We start from the raw sequence: 23035 nt of genomic DNA, 5'->3' as shown, positions 1-23035 counted from the left end.
TAAAGAATAGTCAAAGTTTATTTATTGAAAAATATGACTAATCTATAAGCTTTTAATTCCACTGTAATTTACTAATGTAAACCTCTCTTTACCATAAAAGCAGATTCTAGCATCATGAGGTACCTGAGGGCTCTCGTTAGTTACCAAGATAGTAAGTGTGTCTGAGGCTTTCTGTTACTGCATCTCCACTTTGATTTGATGGGGCTGATTTGGTAAACTGGAATTTTTCTCTGTTTGTGTACTTCCACCATGGTCCAGCTCAGCGATTTTCAAATGTTGGTGGGCAGAGAGTCAAGTAGGGACTTAGTTAACCTGGGCCCCTCTCCAGAGACCTGCCTCATTAGAACTAGGCTGGGGTCTGGGGAAACTGTAGGTTTTTTTTTTTTTTTTTTTTTTTGAGACCGAGTGTCACTTTGTCGCCCAGGCTGGAGTGCAGTGGCGCCATCTCGGCTCACTGCAACCTCTGCCTCACGGGTCTCAAGCGATTCTCCTGCCTCAGCCTCCTGAGTAGCTACGATTACAGGTTTACAGGTGTGCGCCACTACACCTGGCTAATTCTGTATTTCTGGTAGAGATGGGGTTTCACCATGTTGGTCAGGCTGGTCTCGAACTCCTGACCTCGTAATCTGCCCACCTCAGCCTCCCAAAGTGCTGGGATTACAGGCGTGAGCCACGGCACCCAGCTGGAAACTAGATTTTTAATAAGATCCCCTCGGTAACTTTTTATAACCTATCAACACTCTGTCCACGGTATTGGCACTGCTGGATAGCATGTCCAGTGTGAGTCAAATGAGGGTGCATGCTCTAAATTCTAAGCCAGTATCAAGATTCACCTGTGGAGAATATGATATTAAATAATGTTATCTGTGATCAAGCATTAACATGTATAGAATTAAGTCATGAACACTTTTCATAGAATGCAAATAAAGTATACCCCACATGACATTAAAAATTTACATCATCGTCGTCATCATAGAAATTACTATTTGACAAACTGTTTTAAGAACGTGTGTACACACACACCATTTTGCAAGACAGAGGGAAAACACTTCATTCAAGATACACAGAATGAGGCCCATATGGAGAAACGAACAGAAGTTCCTGAGAAATAAAAGATTTGAACAGTAGGAAAAATCTGCCTGTGTCTAAATAGAAAGATGGCTATTGTAAAGATTAAAATTCTCCCCAAAGCAAGTTACATATTCCTGAAAACAAGATGTGATTATTTTTCCTGAAAGAAATTATCCGCCAGAAAAGAGGGAGCCATTTTATAGAGTTCTTACAAAATCCCTCATAGTGTGGAGGCCTCTCTATTTTATTTCAAACTTCTTTTTGGCAAGACACAGTCTCCTAAAATAACAGCCACCAATTTTTGTTTTAGATGCTTATAAAGGTTACCTCATGGAGATGTCAACATAACAAAATAAATTTTTTAACAAAGGAAAATTTGGTAATTATTTCTGTAGCAAAGATTTTACAATAGCAAATATTATCACTAGACATTACTTTAAATGTGGATTTTTTTTAATCATGCTAGAAAAAGTATAAAAAGTGTTCATGTGGCAGTTATTAATAACACACATTTTTGGGGTTTTCTAATATAAAAAGGGGGAAGAACAGTCTCATTATTATATGCATGATTTCTCTGATTTGGTACAAAATTTTACAGTGATGTCATCATAGAATGATCCAAATGTTGCCTGTCAGCAGAATGAAGTTGATGATAACAGTTAGACGGCCTCAAAGGTGACTCTAGTGACGATAAAGGTTCCAGTGTCAAATCAAACACACAAGTTAAAAGCTTGAATAATAGAGTTTCATAATGTTTGAGAGTGTAAAAAATGCATTTTTAAGTTAATACATCACTTTCTGTGCCACTTTATATAAGTTTGTATCTAGTAAAACACATAAAATGTTATGCATAGACATTAGGTTATTTAATTTCATTTCATCCTTAAATTTGGGAAGTACAAACTGACCAGGGATGGGTGCTCAAGCCTGTCATCCTAGCACTTTGGGAAGCCAAAGCAGGTGGGTGGGTCACATGAGGTAGGGAGTTCAAGACTAGCAGGGCCAACATGGTGAAACCCCGTCTCCACTAAAAATACAAAAATTATGTAATCCCAGCACTTTGGGAGGCCGAGGCGGGTGGATCACAAGGTCAAGAGATCGAGACCATCCTGGTCAACATGGTGAAATCCCATCTCTACTAAAAATACAAAAAATTAGCTGGGCATGGTGGCGCGTGCCTGTAATCCCAGCTACTCAGGAGGCTAAGGCAGGAGAATTGCCTGAACCCAGGAGGCGGAGGTTGCGGTGAGCGGAGATCACGCCATTGCACTCCAGCCTGGATAACAAGAGTGAAACTCCGTCTCAAAAAAAAAAAAAAAAATACAAAAATTAGCCCGGTGTGGTGGCATGCACCTGTAATCCCAGCTACTTTGGAGGCTGAAACAGGAAAATCGCTTGAACCCGGGAGGCAGAGGTTGCAGTGAGTAGAGATGGCACCACTGCACTCCAGCCTAGGTGACAGAGTGAGACCCTTTCTAAAAAAAAAACAAAACAAATTGATAGCAACCTTTTCAGAGTTAGCTTCTGATTCATCAAAAGGTATAATGGGCTTTACACCTATTATATTTGGGCTTGCCTTATATGAGTGTATAAATATTATTTATCCGGTATAATTTTAATTAAAAGAAGATTTTTATAGAACATGACAAATTATAAAGTTTATCTGAAATTATAAATAGAAACTAGAATGGAGCCCCCCTAACCATGGTCCTACAGCAGCTTGCAGCTGTCCTGGGAAACATCTGCCTCCACCTTCAGACGGCCTTCCTGGTGCTCTGGCACTAACCTCAGTATGCTCACAGGGAAAGCAGAGTAGACAGGGTAGATAAATGGTGACTTCCTCATTCCACTGATATTTGATGCAGGATCCCACCTCTGCCCGCCAGCTCTAAAAGAATCTCCAGCCAGAGCATGGATGAGGCCAGCGGGGAGATCTCAAAGAACCTTTGCTGGACATTACTATCTAGTTGGCACTTGTTCCCAGAAGGCAACACAGAGAACAGCTTTGTGACACTAGCTACGAATTTGATCACAATTTGAGATCAGATGCATCCACAAAACAGTGGACTCTGTGATACATTTCTCTGCCTACTTCTCAGACTTTAAAACCCACAGGGATGGTAAGAGCAGAGGTCAGGAGAAAAACAATTGCCAGCAGGGAAAAGGGAAACATACCTAAGATATCTACATCCAAGGGGACAGGCCACCCAGTTGGGGAGTATTTCAATGCAGGCAGATTTTTAAATGAACAAATAAAAGTAATGAGGTGATAACCCTACCAGGTGCTAAAACATATGTTAATGATATAATAATTAAATAAATGTTTAAGCAGGCCAGTAGTAGGCAAATAGCAGTATAAACCAGAAATAACAGGAAAAAGGCCTAGTATATGTAAGAATTTAGTATATGATAAAGGATAAAGAAAAGTATTACACAACGTATAGTTCTGGGACAATAGTTTAGGTAGCAGGATATGCGTTCTCTTAGGTATTTACTTTCTCAATAGTTTCTAGGCATGTTAAATAATTAAATATTAAAATAATCAACTAAAAATTGATAAGACTTTGAAAGAAGATTTTTTTTTAATGGGAAAGCACATACTAAATTATAAAATTAAAATGTATAAAGCCATGCATCTTTTATTTGTTAAAAATTTATGCTCTGGGGGACAGCTAAGATGGCTGACTAGATGCAGCCAGGAAGAGCTTCTCCCATAGAGAGAGACCAGACCATCAAGTAGACTGACACACTCCAAACGGATCTTTGGGAGTAAGGCATTGAGAGTGGACAGAGGGAGGATGCAGACCCTGGGCTGGAACAGAAGGAAGCTGGGAACTCTTCACAGGGTTGCCAAGTAGCAGGACTCATTCCTGGCCCTGAGCAGCTCCTAGGGGTGGGTGAGTGAGATAGGCATGGAGTGGTCTAATCTTGCCATGGATGTCTAGGATCCCAGTTGTGGAAGACCTCACCATCCCCAGGGACATCTGAGCTGGCAAGGAGAACTGTCCAGAGAGTTGACAGAGACAGAACTCAAGCCTATGTGGGGCCCAGAGGGTTTGGCATGGGATGGCTGCAGCAGAGTAACGCCATTGGCACCCATCCCCCAAGGCTTGCCATAGTCCTCTAGGTGTTTCTAGCCTCTGTTGGCTGCCAGACTTCGTCAGAGTAGGGCTGTCTTGCCCATAGGACAGGACCAGTCTGATTGAGTGACCCCCCCCCCGCCCCCGTTAGCCTCTCCCAGGATCCCTACCTGGCCACACATGCTTGCAGCACAGCCTCAGCTTGTCAGTGGCCACTGCCATAGATCTTTTGCAGGAAGACCCCACCTAACTGTCAGAGCACTTTTGCAGACAGACCGCCCACAGAGTGCATCCAGCCACAGCGTTCCCTTCAGGGATCATGCATACACCCATGGCCTCCCCTGCTGCCCTGCTGGCACACACGTATGTGAGGACCCCTGGCCAGCACATACATGTGCAAGGACCTCCACTGTTCTACCAGTATGCCTGTGTGTGAGGACCCATAGTCACCTTACTGGAGTGTTTTTGCCAGCAGCCCCTATCAGAGTGTTGTTGCCAGCAGACAGGGTGCACCTCAGCCAGTCTAGCACAGCAGGTGCTTAATCTTGAGGAGCCAAAGAACAAGCCACAAGCCTAGTTCCAGTCCCCCAGAGTAGCCTACAAGTGCTGAGTTGAGCCTTGACCCTCTGAAATCATTTAGAAATGAAGCCAATCCACTAAATCCAATTTATACGATGGTCAAATTCTCTAGGGTGTCAAACAATGTGAAGGCAAAAAGCTCCATCTGAAAGATAACAACTTCGAAGACTAAAGGAACATCAGCCCATATACATGAGAAAGAATCAGTGCAAGAACTCTGGCAACTCTAGAGTCTCCTTACCTCCAAATGACTGCACTAGCTACCAGCAGTGCTTCTTAAACAAAGTGAAATGGCTGAAATGACAGATAATCCAGAATCTGGATGACAAGGAAGCTCATCTACATACAGAAGGTTGAAACCCAATCCAAGGAATAGAATAAAATGATCCAAGAATTGCAAGATGGCATAGACATTTCAGGAAAGAAACAAACTGAACTTCTGGAAATAAAAAATTCACCATAAGAATTTCAGAATGCAATGGCATAGACATTTCAGGAAAGAAACAAACTGAACTTCTGGAAATAAAAAATTCACCATAAGAATTTCAGAATGCAATTGGAAGCATTAATAACAGAATAAGACCACACTGGGGAAAGAATCTCAGAGCTCAAAGACAACTCCTTTCAATCAACAGAGGCAGAAAAAATAAAATAATTTTTAAATTAATGAAACCTCCAAGAAACATGAGATTATGTAAGGAAATCAAACCTACAATTCATTGGCATTCCTGAAAGAGATGGAGAGAGAGCAAGCAACTTGGAAAACATATTTGAGAGTATTTCCATAAAAATTTCCCCAACCTTGCTAGAGAGGTTGACATGCAAATTCAGAGAATTCAGAGAAGCCCAGCAAGATAAAAGATTACCATCCCCTAGACACATAGTCATCAGATTCTCCAAAGTCAATACAAAATAAAAATTATTAAAGGCAGCTAGAGAGGGTGCTAGTCAGATACAAAGAGAACTCCACCAGGCTAACAGTGGACCTTTCAGCAGAAACGTCATAAGCCAGAAGAGATCAGAGCCCTATGTTCAGCATCCTTAAAGAAAAGAAATTCCATCCAAGAATTTTATATCCAGTCAAAATAAGCTTCATACGCAAAGGACGTATAAAATCCTCTTCAGACAAGCAAATGCTAAGGGAATTCATAACCAATATATCTGCCTTACAAAAGGTCCTCAAGGAAGTGCTAAACATGGAAGGGAAATATCAGTACCTTCCGTCACAAAAACTCATTTAAGTACATAGCGTACTGATACTATAAAGCAACTGTACAATCAAGACTACATAACAACTAGCTGACAACACGATGACAGGATCAAATCCTCACATATCTATATTAACCTTCAATGTAAATGGGCTAAATGTCTGATGTAAAAGACACAGATGGTGGCTGGGCATGGTAGTTTAAACCTGTAATCTCAGCAATTTCGGAGGACAAGGCAGGAAGATTGCTTGAGCCCAACCTAAGCAACATAGCAAGTCCCCATCTCTACATAAAAAATTAAAATTATCTGGACATGGTGGCACATGCCTGTAGTCCCAGCTACTCAGGAGGCTGAGCTGGGAGGATCATTTGAGCTTGGGAGGTCAAGACTGCAGTGAGTCAAGATTGTTCCATGCACTCCAGCCTGGAGGGCAGAGACTCTGTCTCAAAAGAAAAAGAAAAAAAGACACAGAGTGGCAAGTTGGACAAAGAAGCAAGACTTAATAATATGTTGCCTTCAAGAGAATCATTTCACATGCAATGATAGCCATAGGCTCAAAGCAAAGGGAGGGAGAAAGATATATCAAGCAAATGGGAAAAAAAAAGGAGTTGCTATTCTTATTTCAGACAAAACAGCCTTTAAACTAACAATGATTTTTTTAAAAAGGATAAAGAAAGGCATTACATAGTGATAAAATGTTCAATTCAAATAAAAGACTTAACTCTTCTAAGTATATATGAAACCAACACTGGAGCACCCAGAGTCATAAAACAAGCTCTTGGAAACATATAAAGAATCTTGGATAACCACAGAATAATAGTGGTAGACTTCAACACTCCACTGAGAGTGTCAGACAGATTACTAAGGCAGAAAACTAACAAAGATATTCAGGACATAAACTTGACACTTGACCAAATGGACCTATCAGATATCTACAGAATATTACACTCAACAGCAACAAAATATACATTCTTCTCATCTCCACATGGCATATACTCTAAGACTGAACACATGCTTAGCCATAAAGCAATTCTCAACAAATTTAAAAACTCAAAATCATACCAACCACACTCTCAGACCACAGCACTATAAAAGTAGAAATCAATACCAAGAAGATCTCTCAAAACCATACAATTACATGACAATTAAACAACATGATCCTGAATGATTTTGAGTAGAGAATAAAATTAGGGCAGAAATCAAAAACATCTTTGAAACTAATGAAAATAAAGATATAATATTCCAAATAATACAGCGTTAAGAGGAAAATTTATAGCACTAAATGCCTACATAAAGAAGTTAGAAAGAGCTCAAATTAACAACCTAACATCACACCTAGAGGAATTAGAAAAATAAGAGGAATCCAACCCTAAAGCTAGCAGAAAATAAATTAAGCAAAATCAGAGCTGAACTGAAGGAAATTGAGATGTGAGAATCCCTACCAAAATATATCAAAACCAAAAGTTTGTTATTTGAAAGAATAAACAAGATTGATAGGAAGCTAGCTAGATTTTTAAGAAGAGAGATATCCAAATAAACACAATCAGAAATGCAAAGGTGACATTACTACTGACCCCACAGAAAAAAAAGTTAGAGACCATTACAAACACCTCTGCATACAAACTAGAACACTACAAGAGATAGATAAATCTCTATAAACATGCCACCTGAGACTGAACCATGAAAAAAGTGAAATCCTGAACAGATCAATTATAGTTCCAAAACTGAATTAGTTAACAAAGAAAAGAAACTACCAAGCAGAAAAAGCCCTGGACCAAACAAATGAACATTTAAATTCTCCCAGGTATATAAAGAAGAGCTGGTACCAGCTCTATTGAAAATATTCCTAAAAATGAAGAAGTGGGGACTCCTCCCCAACTCATTCTATGAGGCCACCATCATTCAGATACCAAAAGCTGATAAAGCAAAAACAAAGAAAGAAAACTTCAGGCTAACATCCCTAATGAACATAGGTGCAAAAATACTCAACAAAATACTAGCAAACAAAATCCAGCAGCACATCATAAAGCTCATTTACCACAATCAAGTAAGCTTTATTCCTGGAATGCAAGGTTGTTTCAATATATGCAAATTAATAAATGTGATTCATCATATTAACAAAACTAAAAACAAAATGACATGATTATCTCAATAGACAGAGACAATTCTTTCAATAAAATTCAACATCTCTTTATGTTAAAAACACTCAACAATCTAGGTGTTGAAGGCACACACCTCAAAATAATAAAAGCTGCCTATAACAAACCCACAGCCAACATCCTATTGAATGGGCAAAAGCTGGGAGCATTCCTGTTAAGAACCAGAACAAGAAAAGGATGTCCACTCTCACCACACATATTTAACATAGTACTGGAAGTCCTAGCTAGAGCAATCAGACAAGAGAAAGGAAAAAAAAGGCTTCCAGATAGGAAGAGATAAAGTCAAACTATCTCTGTTTTCAGGCAACATGACTCTAGACTTGGAAAGCCCCATAATCTGCCCAAGGATTGCTAGAACGGATAATCAACTTTAGTAAATTCTCAGGATACAAAATCAATGTACAAAAATCAGTAGCATTTCCATACACCAAAAAAATCCAAGCTGAGAGCCAAATCAAGAACAAAGTCTCATTCACAATAGTCACAAAATAGTAACGTGCCTAGGAATACAGCTAACCAGAGAGATAAAAGAGCTGTACAACAAGAGTTACAAAATACTGCTGAAAGAAATCAGAGAGGACACAAACAAATGAAAAATAATTCCATACTCAAAGAAGAAGAATTGATGTTGTTAAAATGGCCGTACTGCTCATTTACAATAGCAATTAGCAATATACAGATTCAGTGTTATTCCTACCAAACTACCAATGTCATTTTTTTCACAGAATTAGAGAAAACTATTGTAAAATTTATGTGGAACCAAAAAAGAGACCAAATCACCAAAGCAATCCTAAACAAAAGAATACAGCCTGAGGCATCACACTACTCAATTTTAAACTATACTACAAGGCTACAGTATCCAAAATAGCACCGTACTAGTACAAAAATAGACACCTAGATTAAAGGAACTGATTAGAGAACCCAAAAATAAAGCCTCACACCTACAACCATCTGATCTTCAACAAAGTTGACAGTAACAAGCAATAAAGAAAAGGTTCCCTATTCATTAAAGGGTGCATGGATAACTGGCTAGTCATATGCAGAAGATGGAAAATGGACGCCTTCCTTTCAACATATATGAAAATCAACTCAAGAGAGTTTAAAGACTTAAATGTAAGACCTAAAATGATACAAACTAGAAGAGGTTTTTTTTTTTTATTATTTGTTTCTTTTTTGTTTTGTTTTGTTTTGTTTTTGAGACAGAGTCTTGCTCTGTTGCCAGGCACCAGGCTGGAGTGCAATGGTGCAATCTCGGCTCACTGCAACCTCCACTTCCCAGGTTCAAGCAATTCTTCTGCCTCAGCCTCCCAAGTATCTGGGACCACAGGTGCACACCACCATGCCCAGCTAATTTTTGTATTTTTTTAGTAGAGACAGGGTTTCACCATGGTCTTGATCTCTTGACCTCGTGATCCACCCACCTCTGCCTCCCAAGGTGCTGGGATTACAGGCTTGAGCCACCGCACCTGGCCTACAAACTAGAAGAAAACCCAGTACATACCATTCTGGACTTTGCCCTGACAAAGGTTTTGTGATGAAGTGTCCAAAAGCAATTGCAACACAGTAAAAAATAGACAAGTAGGGTCCAATTAAACTGAAGGATTTCTGCACAACAAAGAACCTATCAACAGAGAAAGCAGACAACTATGCATTTGACAAAGAATCTATTAAAAAAAAAAAACTTAAATCAACAATCAAAAAACAAACAACTCCATTAAAAATGGGCAAAGGACATGAATGGACACTTCTGAAAAGAACACATACATGCAGCCAAAAAACATATAGAAAATGCTCAACATCAGGAATCATTAGAGAAATGCAAATTAAAACCACTATGAGATACCATCTCACATCAGTCAGAGTGACCTACTATAAAGTCAAAAAGTAACAAATGTTGATGAGGTTGTGGAGAAAAAGGAATGCTTATACACTGCTGGTGGGAATGTAAATTAGTTCAGCTACTGTGGAATGCAGTTTGGAGGATTTCCAAAAATACTTAGAACTACCATTCCACCCAGTAATCTCATTACTGAGTATATAGCCATAAAAATATAAACCATTTTACCAAAAAGACATATGCACTCTAATGCACATCACAGCGCCATTCACAACAGCAAAGACATGGAATCAACCTAGATGCACATTAATAGTGGACCAGATAAAGAAAATGTGGTACATATACACCATGGAATACTACATAGCCATTAAAAAGGAACAAAATCATGTCCTTTGCAGCAACATGGATGCAGCTGGAGGCCATTATCCTGAGCAAATCAACACAGGATCAGAAAACCAAAAAGTGCATGTCTTCCCTTACAAGTTGGAGCTAAACATTCAGTACCTGTGGACACCAAGAGGGGAACAATAGACACCAGGGCCTGCTTGACGGTAGAGTAGGGGGAGGGGAAAGGTGAAAAAACTACCTATCAGGTGCTATGCTCACTGCCTGGGTGATGAAATCATTTGTGCATCAAACTCCTGTGACACACAATTTACCCATATAACAAACTTGCACATGTACCCGTGAACCTAAAATAAAAGTGGAAAAAAAAATTATAGCTAAATTGAAAGGAAAATAAACTCTTACCTGTTCAAGCATTTTATGAGTATGGCAGATTAATCTCCTGATACTGATAGACATATCCTCCCCAAACTTACAAACATAAAGGGTTAGAATTCCATAATATTGTGCAATGTGTATTCACTCATTAATTCATTATGAAACATTATTTATTCTACAACCGCTAAGTGTTAAGTAGATGTCTTGTTCTCCTTGACTCAAGGGTGAGCAGTGTAAATATGCACCTTTGACCACATGGTACTGACAGTCCAAAAATATGGGTAGATATTTTTATACTTTACTTTTAAGGGCTTAAAAATTAAATTTTAGATTATATAAACTTATCATCACAAAAGAACAAATACGTTACCTGTCCAGTTTGCCTTGTAAATTCTGATTCCTTCATTAAATTTCAACTCACACATTAATTTTTCCTTGATATCTTCCTTGACCATTCCAGACTGAGTTAGTCATTTGTTAATTCATTTCACCAATGTATATTGAGTAGCAACCATGTATTTTTCTAGGAACAGAAATATGAGCATTTCCTTAACATATTCTCAATGCAGTTACAATTTTACTATTGCTTTTTAAAATTTTGTGTTTCCACAATAATATATTATTCATCAGTAATTCTTAACCATTTCTTAAAGTATCTCTTTGCTTTTCTGATGACAGCTCTGCACACTCTCTCTAAAATGGGTTTATAGGCTCATACACTCAATATTTTGCAGGGTTCATGGACTTCCTGAAATTCCATCAGGGATTATTTGTATCAGGTCAACCATACGTGCAATAGAAACTTCGATCTTGGCAGGTGCCCATAAATATTGCCTGTGTTTGTTTATACATCTTCCTTTTTTCTTCTTTTTTACTTTCTTGTAAGCTCCTCTTGGGCAGTGTGTCTTTTTGTATTTACAGCAGTGAACAGAGTGACAGCACATATCAATAATTATTGAGTGAAAGTGGATATGTGTAAAGAAGTAATTCAATAGGATCTTACATGTCTTTTATTCTAATACATGCTGCATGAAAGTTGCTTATGCCTACACAATTCAATCCCCCCAGGAACAACTAACCACATACAGCATCAGTTAGGATTCTTCTGTTGAAAGCAACAGAAAAAAAATCCTAAATAGACTTAAGTAAAGATCAATGTATTGACTCAGATAACTGAAGAGTCCCATGGTAAGCTTTCTTTCAGGCATAGCTGGATACGCAGGATTAAACAATGTCTTTTCTTTTGCCAGTGTTATTTTCCAACTCTTCTCTGACTCCTGATGTGTTGGCTCTGCTTACATGTGGGTGCTTCATTCACATGGCAGGATTGTGTCAGCCGCCACCATCCCACATGCTTCAAAGTTCAAGGCATTAGAAATGACAGATTCGGCCGGGCGCGGTGGCTCAAGCCTGTAATCCCAGCACTTTGGGAGGCCGAGGCGGGTGGATCACGAGGTCAAGAGATCGAGACCATCCTGGTCGACATGGTGAAACCCCGTCTCTACTAATACAAAAAAATTAGCTGGGCACGGTGGCGCGTGCCTGTAATCCCAGCTACTCAGGAGGCTGAGGCAGGAGAATTGCCTGAACCCAGGAGGCGGAGGTTGCGGTGAGCCGAGATCGCGCCATTGCGCTCCAGCCTGGGTATCAAGAGCGAAACTCCGTCTCAAAAAAAAAAAAAAAAAAAAAAAAAAAGAAATGACAGATTCTCGTCCAAGAGCTCCCACAGAAGTACCGAGTTTCACTGTGATTGGAAAGGCTTAAGCCAAGTGCTCACTCTTGAACCAATCGCTGTGGCTTAGGCTGCCTCATGTGTTCCGCACCTGGAGCTGGGGTTGATCCACACCCTGGCTGCATGTGCTGAATGCAAGAACGGTTGACCTGCATGTGAAAATTTGAGGCCGTCACCAGGATTGGGGGAATGGATGCAGAACCCTCAGTGAATGGCAAGCATCCACGTATCCTCCTCCTCATCTAAACCCCTTCAAAAAACACAAGTTTACATAAGCTGTCCTCCCACCTCTACAAATACAGACAACCTCTGTAAAACAGGTCTATTTATGAAAAGTAACAGAAAAGTTACTTAAAACTAATTTCAGAAAAGAAAAATGATTATTTTGTGTTCTATTACCAAGTCCAGGAACAGAGCCGACTTCATGTGTATTTATATTCAACTCAGCCTCTCTAATTTCCTCGTTGCTCCTTCCACTGTCCTGGTTTTATTTCTGAGGTCCATGTTGTGGCTTCTGGAGATGCAAGGTTGAACATAAGTCTCAATAATTGAGGTATCTTACTCCTACTGAGTCTGGCTTGGTCCTAGAGTCCATCCTTGAACTAATCAGTATGACCAAGAGGATGAAACATGTTGAAGAGGTTAGTCTGGATCATGTGTTCTATTCAGAAATCCAGCAGTGAAGTTATTTTTGCAGAAACTACATGGGTTGAGGAGACACCCCCAAATCAAAAGACAGGCTACTATAATTACAAGGAGAAGGTGGATAGTGAGAAGAAAAAAAGAGTATTTATTAAAATAATATAACCTACCTTTTCATCTGGGGTTCCAACGTCTGCCTCCAAGTCCAGGATCTCTGGATGATATAGCACAACGTTGGGTACAGATGCAGCTTCTCACAGTCTGGCAATTGTGGAAAAATAACAAGCCCAAACACACCCAGCACAGCATTGTGGAACATGAACAGCTATTTCTCAAAAGAGGAGAAACTTACGCTTCCATTGTTGGAAGACAGTCTTCTTCCAGTTAGGACAGCTGAATAAAATATAAAATATATCTCTGTGGCAGCTGTGACACACCAACTAAGTCCCACATTCCAAACTGCTCTTCAGGAGCTTGTCAATTCAGAGCAACAGTGAAGAGGCTTTCCAGCTAAACTGAAGGAAGCAACTGTGGGAGTGAGGGGAAGGGAAGTGACTCAAGTCCACTGAAAAGGAGAGACCACAGTAAATATCTCAGGCATGTAGTCAGGAGCCTCAAACACGTACAGAGTAGAAGGAAAGAGGACTAGAACAAAGGCAAGCCCTTATAAGGTCTGAAGCCTAAATTTGAAGCAGATTGATCTCCGATTAGTTGTGCTGATCTGTGTCTGCTCTAACTGGCTACCTGGTACAAACGAAAGCCTCCCATGAGAGATATAACATCACTCGGATTTTAAAATTATCTCTATGGTATTTCACATCATTATTTGGAATGTAATAAGCAAATTATCAAGTCTATCAGAAAACAGCATAACAGAATTTCTGGAGGAAAATCAAACAGTGAAAACAAAGCTGTAGGAGATCCAGAAATTGGGCATAAGATTTCAGATATTTTTTAAATACTGTGTTCTAGAAAATAGAAAACATGATGAATAATTATATCAGAGAAACCCTAAAAGTGAATCAAACATAAATTCTAGGACTAAAATGACAAAAGTAGAAGTAATAGATGCATGTTTAAATATCTAGAGAAACTACTAGATGACAGTAAATAAATGTATTACCAAGCTGGTATTTTTTTCTGGTCATTTTCATAAGATATTGACCAAAACCAAAACTCTTGCTTAGTTGTAATCTCTGAATTTGAAATCTGGCTGGTGAATGTCCATTTCTTTACTCATAAATATCTATGCTCAGGACCGTGAACTAGAGGCATTTAATTGAGCCTATACAACAGGGCAATTTGGATCAGTGGCATAAAGTAAGGAGGTATGGGTCTTCCTCCAGCTCCATGCCAGTGGCATCCCAACAATGAAAGCAACTGGCTCCTCATCTGCAGAGATGGACAACAGGAGGTGCTGAGGATTGACCTTGAGAAGCAGGATTCCCTCAGGTTCTAAAATATTAGGTTGGTGCGAAAGTAATTCCGCTTTTTGCCATTATTTTCAATGGCAAAGCCAGCCTGTATTTTCTCTGCATTCAGCCTAAGACCATGAATTTGCTTTTTCTATTCATGCAAATTTTCCAATGATTAGACGTCTAATTCTTTTCATCACAGGCTGAAAGCAGAGGCGTCACTGTTGCCAGATGGGCTAGTTTCAACATCAGCTTGACAGGCTTTTCTTCCTGTTGATTGTAATAGCCTGACTTTTTCCTACTCTGTTTTTAATGTTTGCCCTCCCAGGTGTATATTCCAAGACTTAGTATTCACCAGGTTGTGCTCAAGTGTCTCCTGTACCTCCAAACCACAAGAATTGCCGACTGTCCATCTTAGGATGTTGCCTATCTCGAGAACTCAGCCCAGCTAATTTCATGATTTAGGCAGTCACTCTCATATTTTACAATGTCACTACTCTCACTTCAAAACCCTTTTCTCAATTTAAAATTCAGTATCAATTGGGATGATTTTGCTCATGTAACTAAGATTATTGGCTTCAGGTTTGTTGGATTCAGGCCACTTGCTTCTTTTTACTCTTATCACTTGGCTTTGCGTTCTATTCCACTGGCTCTGTTCTCAGACTGATTCCTGATCACAAGGGCCTGAGCCTCAGAGTCTCTCAGCTCCTCCTCAGCCAAAGTTCCTTGACTCTGTGCTTCCTTGACTCTGATATGATTAAGTGCACATCTCTAAACCATTTTTCTATTGGAGTAAAATTTAGAGAAGGAGTGAAATTTTCTCATTCACCAGGGCTGTCAGAAAGTTATAATCATTGTGCTATAGGTAGAGCATAATAAATGAAAAAGCATGGCTCTGGCAAGTCAAAGTTGTGGGGTTCTCTACAAAGGAATGGAGAATGGAGCCTAGGTTGTACAAACAAGCATATGCCTGTTTCACCATATTTAGACTGCACATAAAAGAATGTCACTAAAGTAATTGCAAAAATTCTGGAATAACAGATTTTGCATTTTAGATATTTGACCTTGGTGGCAGTGTAAGAGAGGCTAGTTTGATAATATCATGGTCAGGGATATTTGTAGGAGGACATTGTAGAAATCTATTCCACAAACTCTCAGAATTATGCACACAGAAATGTCATTTCAGAATCTAACTTTCAGTGTGTTATTAAAATATGGTATCTTAATGACTGAGACACTAATTCTTCAGGCTGCTGGGAGTGTTGGATACTTTCAGTATTTAGTTGAATTCCTACTTAGGAATTGTTGTAAGTCCAGGGGAACTTCTTTGCCAAAGGTTATACCCCATTAAATAACTAGTCATTATGAAAGAAAAAAAAGATCAGCCCCACTGCCTCAATTAGGGCAATTCTGATAGACTTGCCCAAGTCAAGAGCTCCCCATTGGATTGTCTGAGGCTTCTATCTACAGAACAATCCAGCTCCTTCCCTGCCCAACCCTGCTTCTCTCATTTCCTGGAGGTTTTGTTTCAGGATGCATTCCTCAATAAAGCCAAGGTGGGCGGATGACAAGGTCAGGAGATCAAGACCACCCTGGCCAACATGGTGAAACTCCATCTGTACTAAAAAATACAAAAATGAGCCAGGCGTGGTGACACACACCTGTAGTACCAGCTACTCAGGAGGCTGAGGCAGCAGAATTGCTTGAACCCAGGAGGCAGAGGTTGCAGTGACCCAAGATTGCACCACTGCACTCCAGCCTGGGTGACAGAGTGAGACTCCATCTCAAAAAAGTAAATAAATAACTCAGGCATCTGAGAGGTATGGGTGAAGCAGTAGCTATAAAGATGGTAAACTTGGATGGCCGATGGAGCCAAAAACCAAGGGCATTTTGAAACAGTGTGGAAATCAGAGGCTCTCTCCATGGCAGCCATAAAGAAACTTTATCCCCTGCAACCAAAAGGTGAAAAGACCTACTGTTGACACTTCTATTGGTCCATTCTTGCATTGATATAAAGAACTACCTGTGACTGGGTACTTTATAAAGAAAAAGGCTTGCCGGGCCCGGTGGCTCACGCCTGTAATCCCAGCACTTTGGGAGGCCGAGGCGGGTGGATCACAAGGTCAAGAGATCAAGACCATCCTGGCCAACATGGTGAAACCTGGTCTCTACTAAAAATTACAAAAATTAGCTGGGCGTGGTGGTGCATGCCTGTAGTCTCAGCTACTCGGGAGGCTGAGGCAGGAGAATTGCTTGAACTCAGGAGGTGGAGATTACAGTAAGCCGAAGTTGCGCCACTGCACTCCAGTCTGGCACCTGGCAACAGAGCAAGACTCTGTATCAAAAAAAAAAAAAGAAAGAAAGAAAGAAAAAGGCTTAATTGACTCACAGTTTCATAGGCTGTACAGGAAGCATGGCTCAGGAGGTCTTAGGAGACTTAACAATCGTGGTGGAAGGCAAAGATTAAGCAGGCACATCTTACATGGCTGGAGAAGGAAGAAGAGAGAGAAAAGGGAGATGCTGCACACTTTTAAACAACCAGATCTTGTGAGAACTCGCTGTCATGAGAACAGCAAGGGGGACATCTGCTCCTGTGATCCAATCAGCTCCTGGGTACTGAGAGTTTCACTGAGGTCATACAGCTTTTGTAGTTTATGGTCCTTTTTCTCCACTGGGAAGCCAGGCAATCTCCCAATTAGAATATGCTGAAGTTTGCTCCAAACTCTGGGACTGGTGGTCAGCAGGAGAGGTGGGTATATAGATAGACTCTGAGGGAACATTCATGGTCTGCAAAGCAGAGAACATTTATGGTCTGTGCCATTGCAAAGCAAGGGGAGCACTAGCCTTTAAAGGAGAACGGCGACAGAGTGCAGAGGGTTCAGAAGACTCTAAGGAGTCCAGAATTTCTAGTGTGTTGGCCCAGATGTTCTTATCTAAAGTGTCAGAGTCCATCAGAACTCCAACTTGTGTAGCAGATCTGCTGGAGTTGAAATTTTAATCTTCTCTGGAGATTCTGTAACTTTGTAATTAACACTTGGGCATTGATACGTTTGGATTTCTGTCTCCATCCAAATTTCATATCAAGTTGTAATCCCCAGTGTTGAAGGAGGGGCCTAGTGGGAGGTGACTGGATCGCTGTATGACCTCAGTGAGACTCTCAGGACCCTGCAGCTGAATCAAGAGGGGTGGAAAATAAAGTTGTATAAGGGACAGTTTGTTAAGATGGGAAAACCCTCTTGGGGCACAAAGGTAACCGCTTGGAATGATCTCCTGGAAAAGCTGCTAAGATGCTGCCAGGGTGGCTCTTGGAAGTGTGGAAGAAATGGTGATTGGCTGTCAATAAAAGAAAACTGCAGAGCCACCATGGGAGATGATGGAGGAAAGCTGATAGGTCCTGAGGAGTGAGGAGTAGGCATGCTAGTGAATATGACATTTGAGGCCAGAACCCCAGCTGAGCATATCCCATGGGACATCCCATAGGATGCTCTATTTACCAAAGCAATAAAGAATGTGGTGTGCATGGGGGGTAGTGTTATCAAGACATTCAGTATGCCTCTGTGGGAAAGGCTGTGATGGAATGAGGCTCACAAGTAGCAAAAGGAAGAACAGAACCTCAAAGTAATAGAAGCCGCATAGCACACACAGGTGGAAACATTCAGCAGACAGAAAAATCTAGAGGCCAAAATGGTGAGGAAAGGGAGTAGTAGGGGCTCTCCTGTATGTGGTGGTGTTTTAATTTGTCACCAATTTTTGCAACTCCAAAAATTCCAATTTCACCAGCTCCATAGTTTGGAGCAAATCTCAGCATATTCTAGAACTGCACCTTTTAGCAAGACTTTTACATGTGAGCCAAAAGGTATGTATAAAGATATGTAAGACAACAGTGTATCTAATTAATACAAAAAGTGAGGAAACTCTAATTTTCCATTAACAGAGAACAATTAAATAATAATTAATACTATTTTCTATGAAGTGTGGCTATTAAGTAAATGAGAGCCATGAAAGCTGACATAGAAAGATTTTGAACACATATTCTTAAAGGGGTAAAAACCAACCACTGTAAACATAAATTGGTCTAAATTAAAATTTTAAAACCTTATGTCCACCTCTTATATGTATATTGGAAAGTTTAGAGAGTAAACTCACCAAACTTTTCCCAGGACATGGCTCTGTAGAGGTTAGTAGGATTATGGAGATGAGGCAGTAGAGGGGAAGAATAATGTAATGGAGTAAATACCTGTTTTTCATTGTGTGAAATACACATAACACAAAATTTACCATCCTATCTTTAAAGTTACTGTTCAGTGATATTAAATATACCCCAATGGCATGCAACTATCACAATCATCCATCTCTAGAACTCTAGAGACATCATATAAAGAATCATAGGGACTATATTTCTTCTGTTTTTGTTTGCTTGCTTGCTTGTTTGTTTTGTTTTGTTTTTTGAGACAGGATCTTTGTCACCCAGGCTGGAGTGCAATGGCACAATCTTGGCTTACTGCAACCTCCACCTTCTGGGCTCAAGCAATCCTCCCACATCAGCCTCCTGAGTAGCTGGGACTATGCTACACATGGCTATTTTATTATATTTTTTGTAGAAATGAGGTTTTGCCATGTTGTCCAGGCTGGTCTCAAACTCCTGGGCTCAAGTGATCCTCCTACCTCGGCCTCCCAAAGTGTTGTGATTATGAGAGTGAGACACTGCATCTGGCCTCTTCTCTGTTTTTTATCCATTTATCTTTTTTTTCTGAGTTTTTAAACACTTAGGGTATGCCATGTATGACTTTTTGTAATTGCTTAAAAAAAGAAGTTATATATAACAGTAATTTATGCAGTTTGTGAATGAATAATGAGAAAACACCTTTACAACAATGAGACAAGTCTTTATTTGAAACTTTTAAGTTTCATATTTGTAATTCACTTTACCAATTTTCCTTTTGCACTGATCTAAGTTTTAGCTATTTTAATTACACAAAATGAAGAATATTAAATGTCTTGAATTGTTTCAGCAAGAAACCTGAAGAAAAAGTAAGTGTGGAAAATGAAGCTTGTCCTCACTCAATCTCCCCTGTGTAGGGTGTAGACAAGCAGAACGCTACCAACTTCAGCCTCCCCACTGTCGTGGCTAAGAGACAGTGATGGAAGTTAGAAAAGTACACAGAAGAGAGTTAGGACTGAGAAGATCCAGGCCATTTAAAGCCATAATACACAGGTGTAAGATATGTTGCCATGCTGCCAAATTTTTTATCTCACAAGCTGAGTAAAATGTATTCCTCAGATGCTGGCTTAATGTTTTTATTTTTGAGGCGGTTTAAGAATGAAGTTTTAGCCTGTAATCCCAGCACTTTGGGAGGCCGAGGCGGGTGGATCACGAGGTCAAGAGATCGAGACCATCTTGGTCAACATGGTGAAACCCCGTCTCTACTAATACAAAAAATTAGCTGGGCACGGTGGCGCGTGCCTGTAATCCCAGCTACTCAGGAGGCTGAGACAGGAGAATTGCCTGAACCCAGGAGGCGGAGATTGCGGTGAGCCGAGATCGCGCCATTGCGCTCCAGCCTGAGTATCAAGAGCGAAACTCCATCTCAAAAAAAAAAAAAAAAAAAGAATGAAGTTTTAGTTACACTGCTTGATATTTCTTTAGGTTAAGATTCCTAGAGTGTTGTCTGTTTTTTTCTGCAACTAATTATCCTACCTTCTACAGGAGTCGAGGATATGAAAGTAACATCAGTCCGATGAGGGTGAGCTAGTCAATACCCAGGACTTCATCATATTTTGTATCATGTGGTGTGACTCAGATACAGACGATGCCAGTTGATACGGTTGGGCTCTGTGTCCCCACCCAAATCTCGTCTTTGAGCTCCCATAATTCCCACGTTGTGGGAGAGACCCAGTGAGTGGGAGATGATACAATCACGGGGGAAGGTCTTTCTCATGCTGTTCTCGTGATAATGAATGGGTCTCACAAGACGATGGTTTTAAAAACGGAAGTTTCTCTGCACAAGTTCTTTACCTGCTGCCATCCACGTAAAATGTGACTTACTCCTCTTTGTCTTCCGCCATGATTGTGAGGCCTTCCCAGCCATGTGGAACTGTAAGTCCAATAAACCTCTCTCTCTATTTTTTTTTTCTGGTAAATTGCCCAGTCTCGGGTATGTCTTTATCAAAGCAGCATGAAAACAGACTAATACACTGATAATCCTGCTCAGGTTACAAATACAAAATCAGGTCTCCTTGGGACTAAAACATAAGAGGACGTCAATAGAGAAAACCTTAGAAAAGTAGTAGGTTTGAAATGAAGTTATAATAATATTTTAAAAAGCAGCATGTGGAAAAGGATGAGCAGAGAAAAACACCTCAAAATTCCAGTGGTCTAAAAATAGTCGCTGAGGGTCAGAAACATAGTAACTGATCAGTTGACACAAACTGAAGGGAAGTTTAAGACAGTGACATTTTCACACAACATTATCATTCTAGTTCAAATAATACTTTCAGGGTACATCTAAATACAGAAATATTTGGCACCTTATATCCCTGATTAATGAAATTCAACACTAGAGGTAATAAAGTGAAGCGATTTTTAGTAAATTCATTGTTAGTGAGAATGTCAACTGATAAAACTGTTTATCAAAGTAATTTCATACTAATGGTTAAAATTAAAAGTTCTCATATTTTTTAATCTCTGAAAATACGTATTTTAAAAGTATGGGTGTTTGTGTGTGTGTGTAAAAAAGGGCATGGATATGATTGGACACAAACAAACAACATAAAATACACTGCTGTATTAGTTAGCTTGGGCTGCCATATGAAACTACCATAGTTTGGGTGGCTTGAACAGCAGAAAGCTATTTCTCACATTTCTAGAAGCTGGCCAAATTAAGGCACCAGGTACCTGTTAATTCATTTTCTTGTTAAGCCTCTATTCCTGGTTTACGGATGGCTGCTTGTATGCTGTGTCCTCATGTGGCAGAGAGGAAAAGGATGGTGCCTCTTCCTATAAGGACACTAATCCCATCATGAGGGCCCCACGCTTCTGATCCAACCTAAGCCTTAATACCTCCCACAGGCTCCATCTCCAAATATCCTCTTATTGGGGGTGGGGCTTTAACATACAGATTTGGGGGTAACATAACTCAGTCTCTAGCAACCAGCATATATCTATGTAAGTTTATAAAAAGTATTTTAAAATCCAATAAAATCCTAATAATAGTTATCTATGGATGGCGAGATTGAAAGGCAGAGTGGTCACTTCTACTTCTTATTTAATCAAAATTAATCAATAATCCCAGTGATATGATCATTTAGATAGCATAATTTTTTTTAAAAAAGAAAAGAGATTAATCAGCATATTGAAAGGAAAAACAATGAGGCTTACCCCACAAAATGAGGTGACAGAGAATCTCCAAAGACCCTAGGAAATGTTGGGGTGAAACCAAGTCCTCAGTATAATTTATTTCTCTGGGGTGAAAATGGCAAGACACAAACAGGGGCATTCCAAAACTTCTCAACTCTGCAGCAATCAAGATACTGCCAACCTATACCCATCTCCAAAAGAGAGGAGCAAACATTAAGTGTACAAGCCTGGGAGGACCAAGAACCACGGGCAAAGCGGAAAGTTCCCATAGTCTACAGGTTGCTGGCAAGCACAAAAAGCCAGGAGGTGGTGCCCTCCAGTAACACCAGACTGGAATAAGCCCCTGAGAGTCTCAGAAATACCAGCAGGTCCTCTCCTGCAGGAGAGAGCCTCATCCCAAGGGAAGACTAGAGAGACAGTTCGTCAGCAGAGCAAAAACACTGAGAGCAAGAGTGAAAGAAGGTTAGAGGGCCCAAGGAGGAGAAGCAGATCAAGAAGCGTGGGGAAGCAATGGGGTTCCTGAGGCTGGGAGACCGCAGATACTGCATGCCCGTGGGCCTGGGCCTGAGGCTGCGGCTGGAGCAGAAGGAAAAGAAATGATCCGGAGTGTATTAGTCGGGCTTCTCCACAGAAACAGAACCAATAGGCTGCATAAAGATTGATAAGAGGGGATTTATTATGAAACTTTGCTCACACAATCTTGGAGACCTGGAGGTCCCACGGTATGTCATCTGCAAGCAGGCAAATCAGGAAAGCTGGTGGTGGAACTCAGTCTGGGTCCAAGGCCTGAGAACCAGGCCGGGTGGCGATGGTGTGACTCCCAGGGTCAGAAAGCCCCTCGCACCAGGAGCTCTGTGTCAGAGGGCAGGAGATGCAGGATTTCCCAGTTCAAGGAGAGATGGAGAGAGCGAGCATGTACCCTTCCTCCATCTTTTTGTTCTATTGGAGCCCTCAAAGGATTGCATGGTGCCGACCCACACTGAGGAAGGTGAGGTGATCTGCTTTACGCAGTCACTGATGGAAACACCAATCTCTTCTGGAAATATCCTTGCAGACACACCCAGAAATCATGTTTGTTTGTTTTTTTACCAGCTATCTGAGAATTCCTTAGCTTAGCCAATGTGATGCATAAAATTAACTGCCACCCTAAGTCAAAGCTTCCTTTAGAGTGGCCTCTCAGAGACGGTGAGGTTATATTGTGAATCCTTCAGAAAAGCAACAGATGAGGAAA

General features: G+C 40.4%; 1 long non-coding RNA gene across 2 annotated transcripts in view; it reads left to right on the top strand.

Annotated features, from left to right (window-relative positions):
* The window catches only part of LOC105709145 (uncharacterized), a 55537-nt gene that overhangs the window by 2772 nt on the left and 29730 nt on the right, over window positions 1-23035 (top strand). The gene's annotated exons all lie outside the window — the stretch shown is intronic.

Source organism: Aotus nancymaae, unplaced genomic scaffold, assembly GCF_030222135.1.
Source record: "Aotus nancymaae isolate 86718 unplaced genomic scaffold, 86718_ANA_hifiasm-v0.15.2.pri h1tg000044l, whole genome shotgun sequence".
NCBI classification, from domain to species: domain Eukaryota; kingdom Metazoa; phylum Chordata; class Mammalia; order Primates; family Aotidae; genus Aotus; species Aotus nancymaae.
Note: the sequence above shows the minus strand (reverse complement) of the source record. Positions and strands in the feature narration are given on the sequence as shown.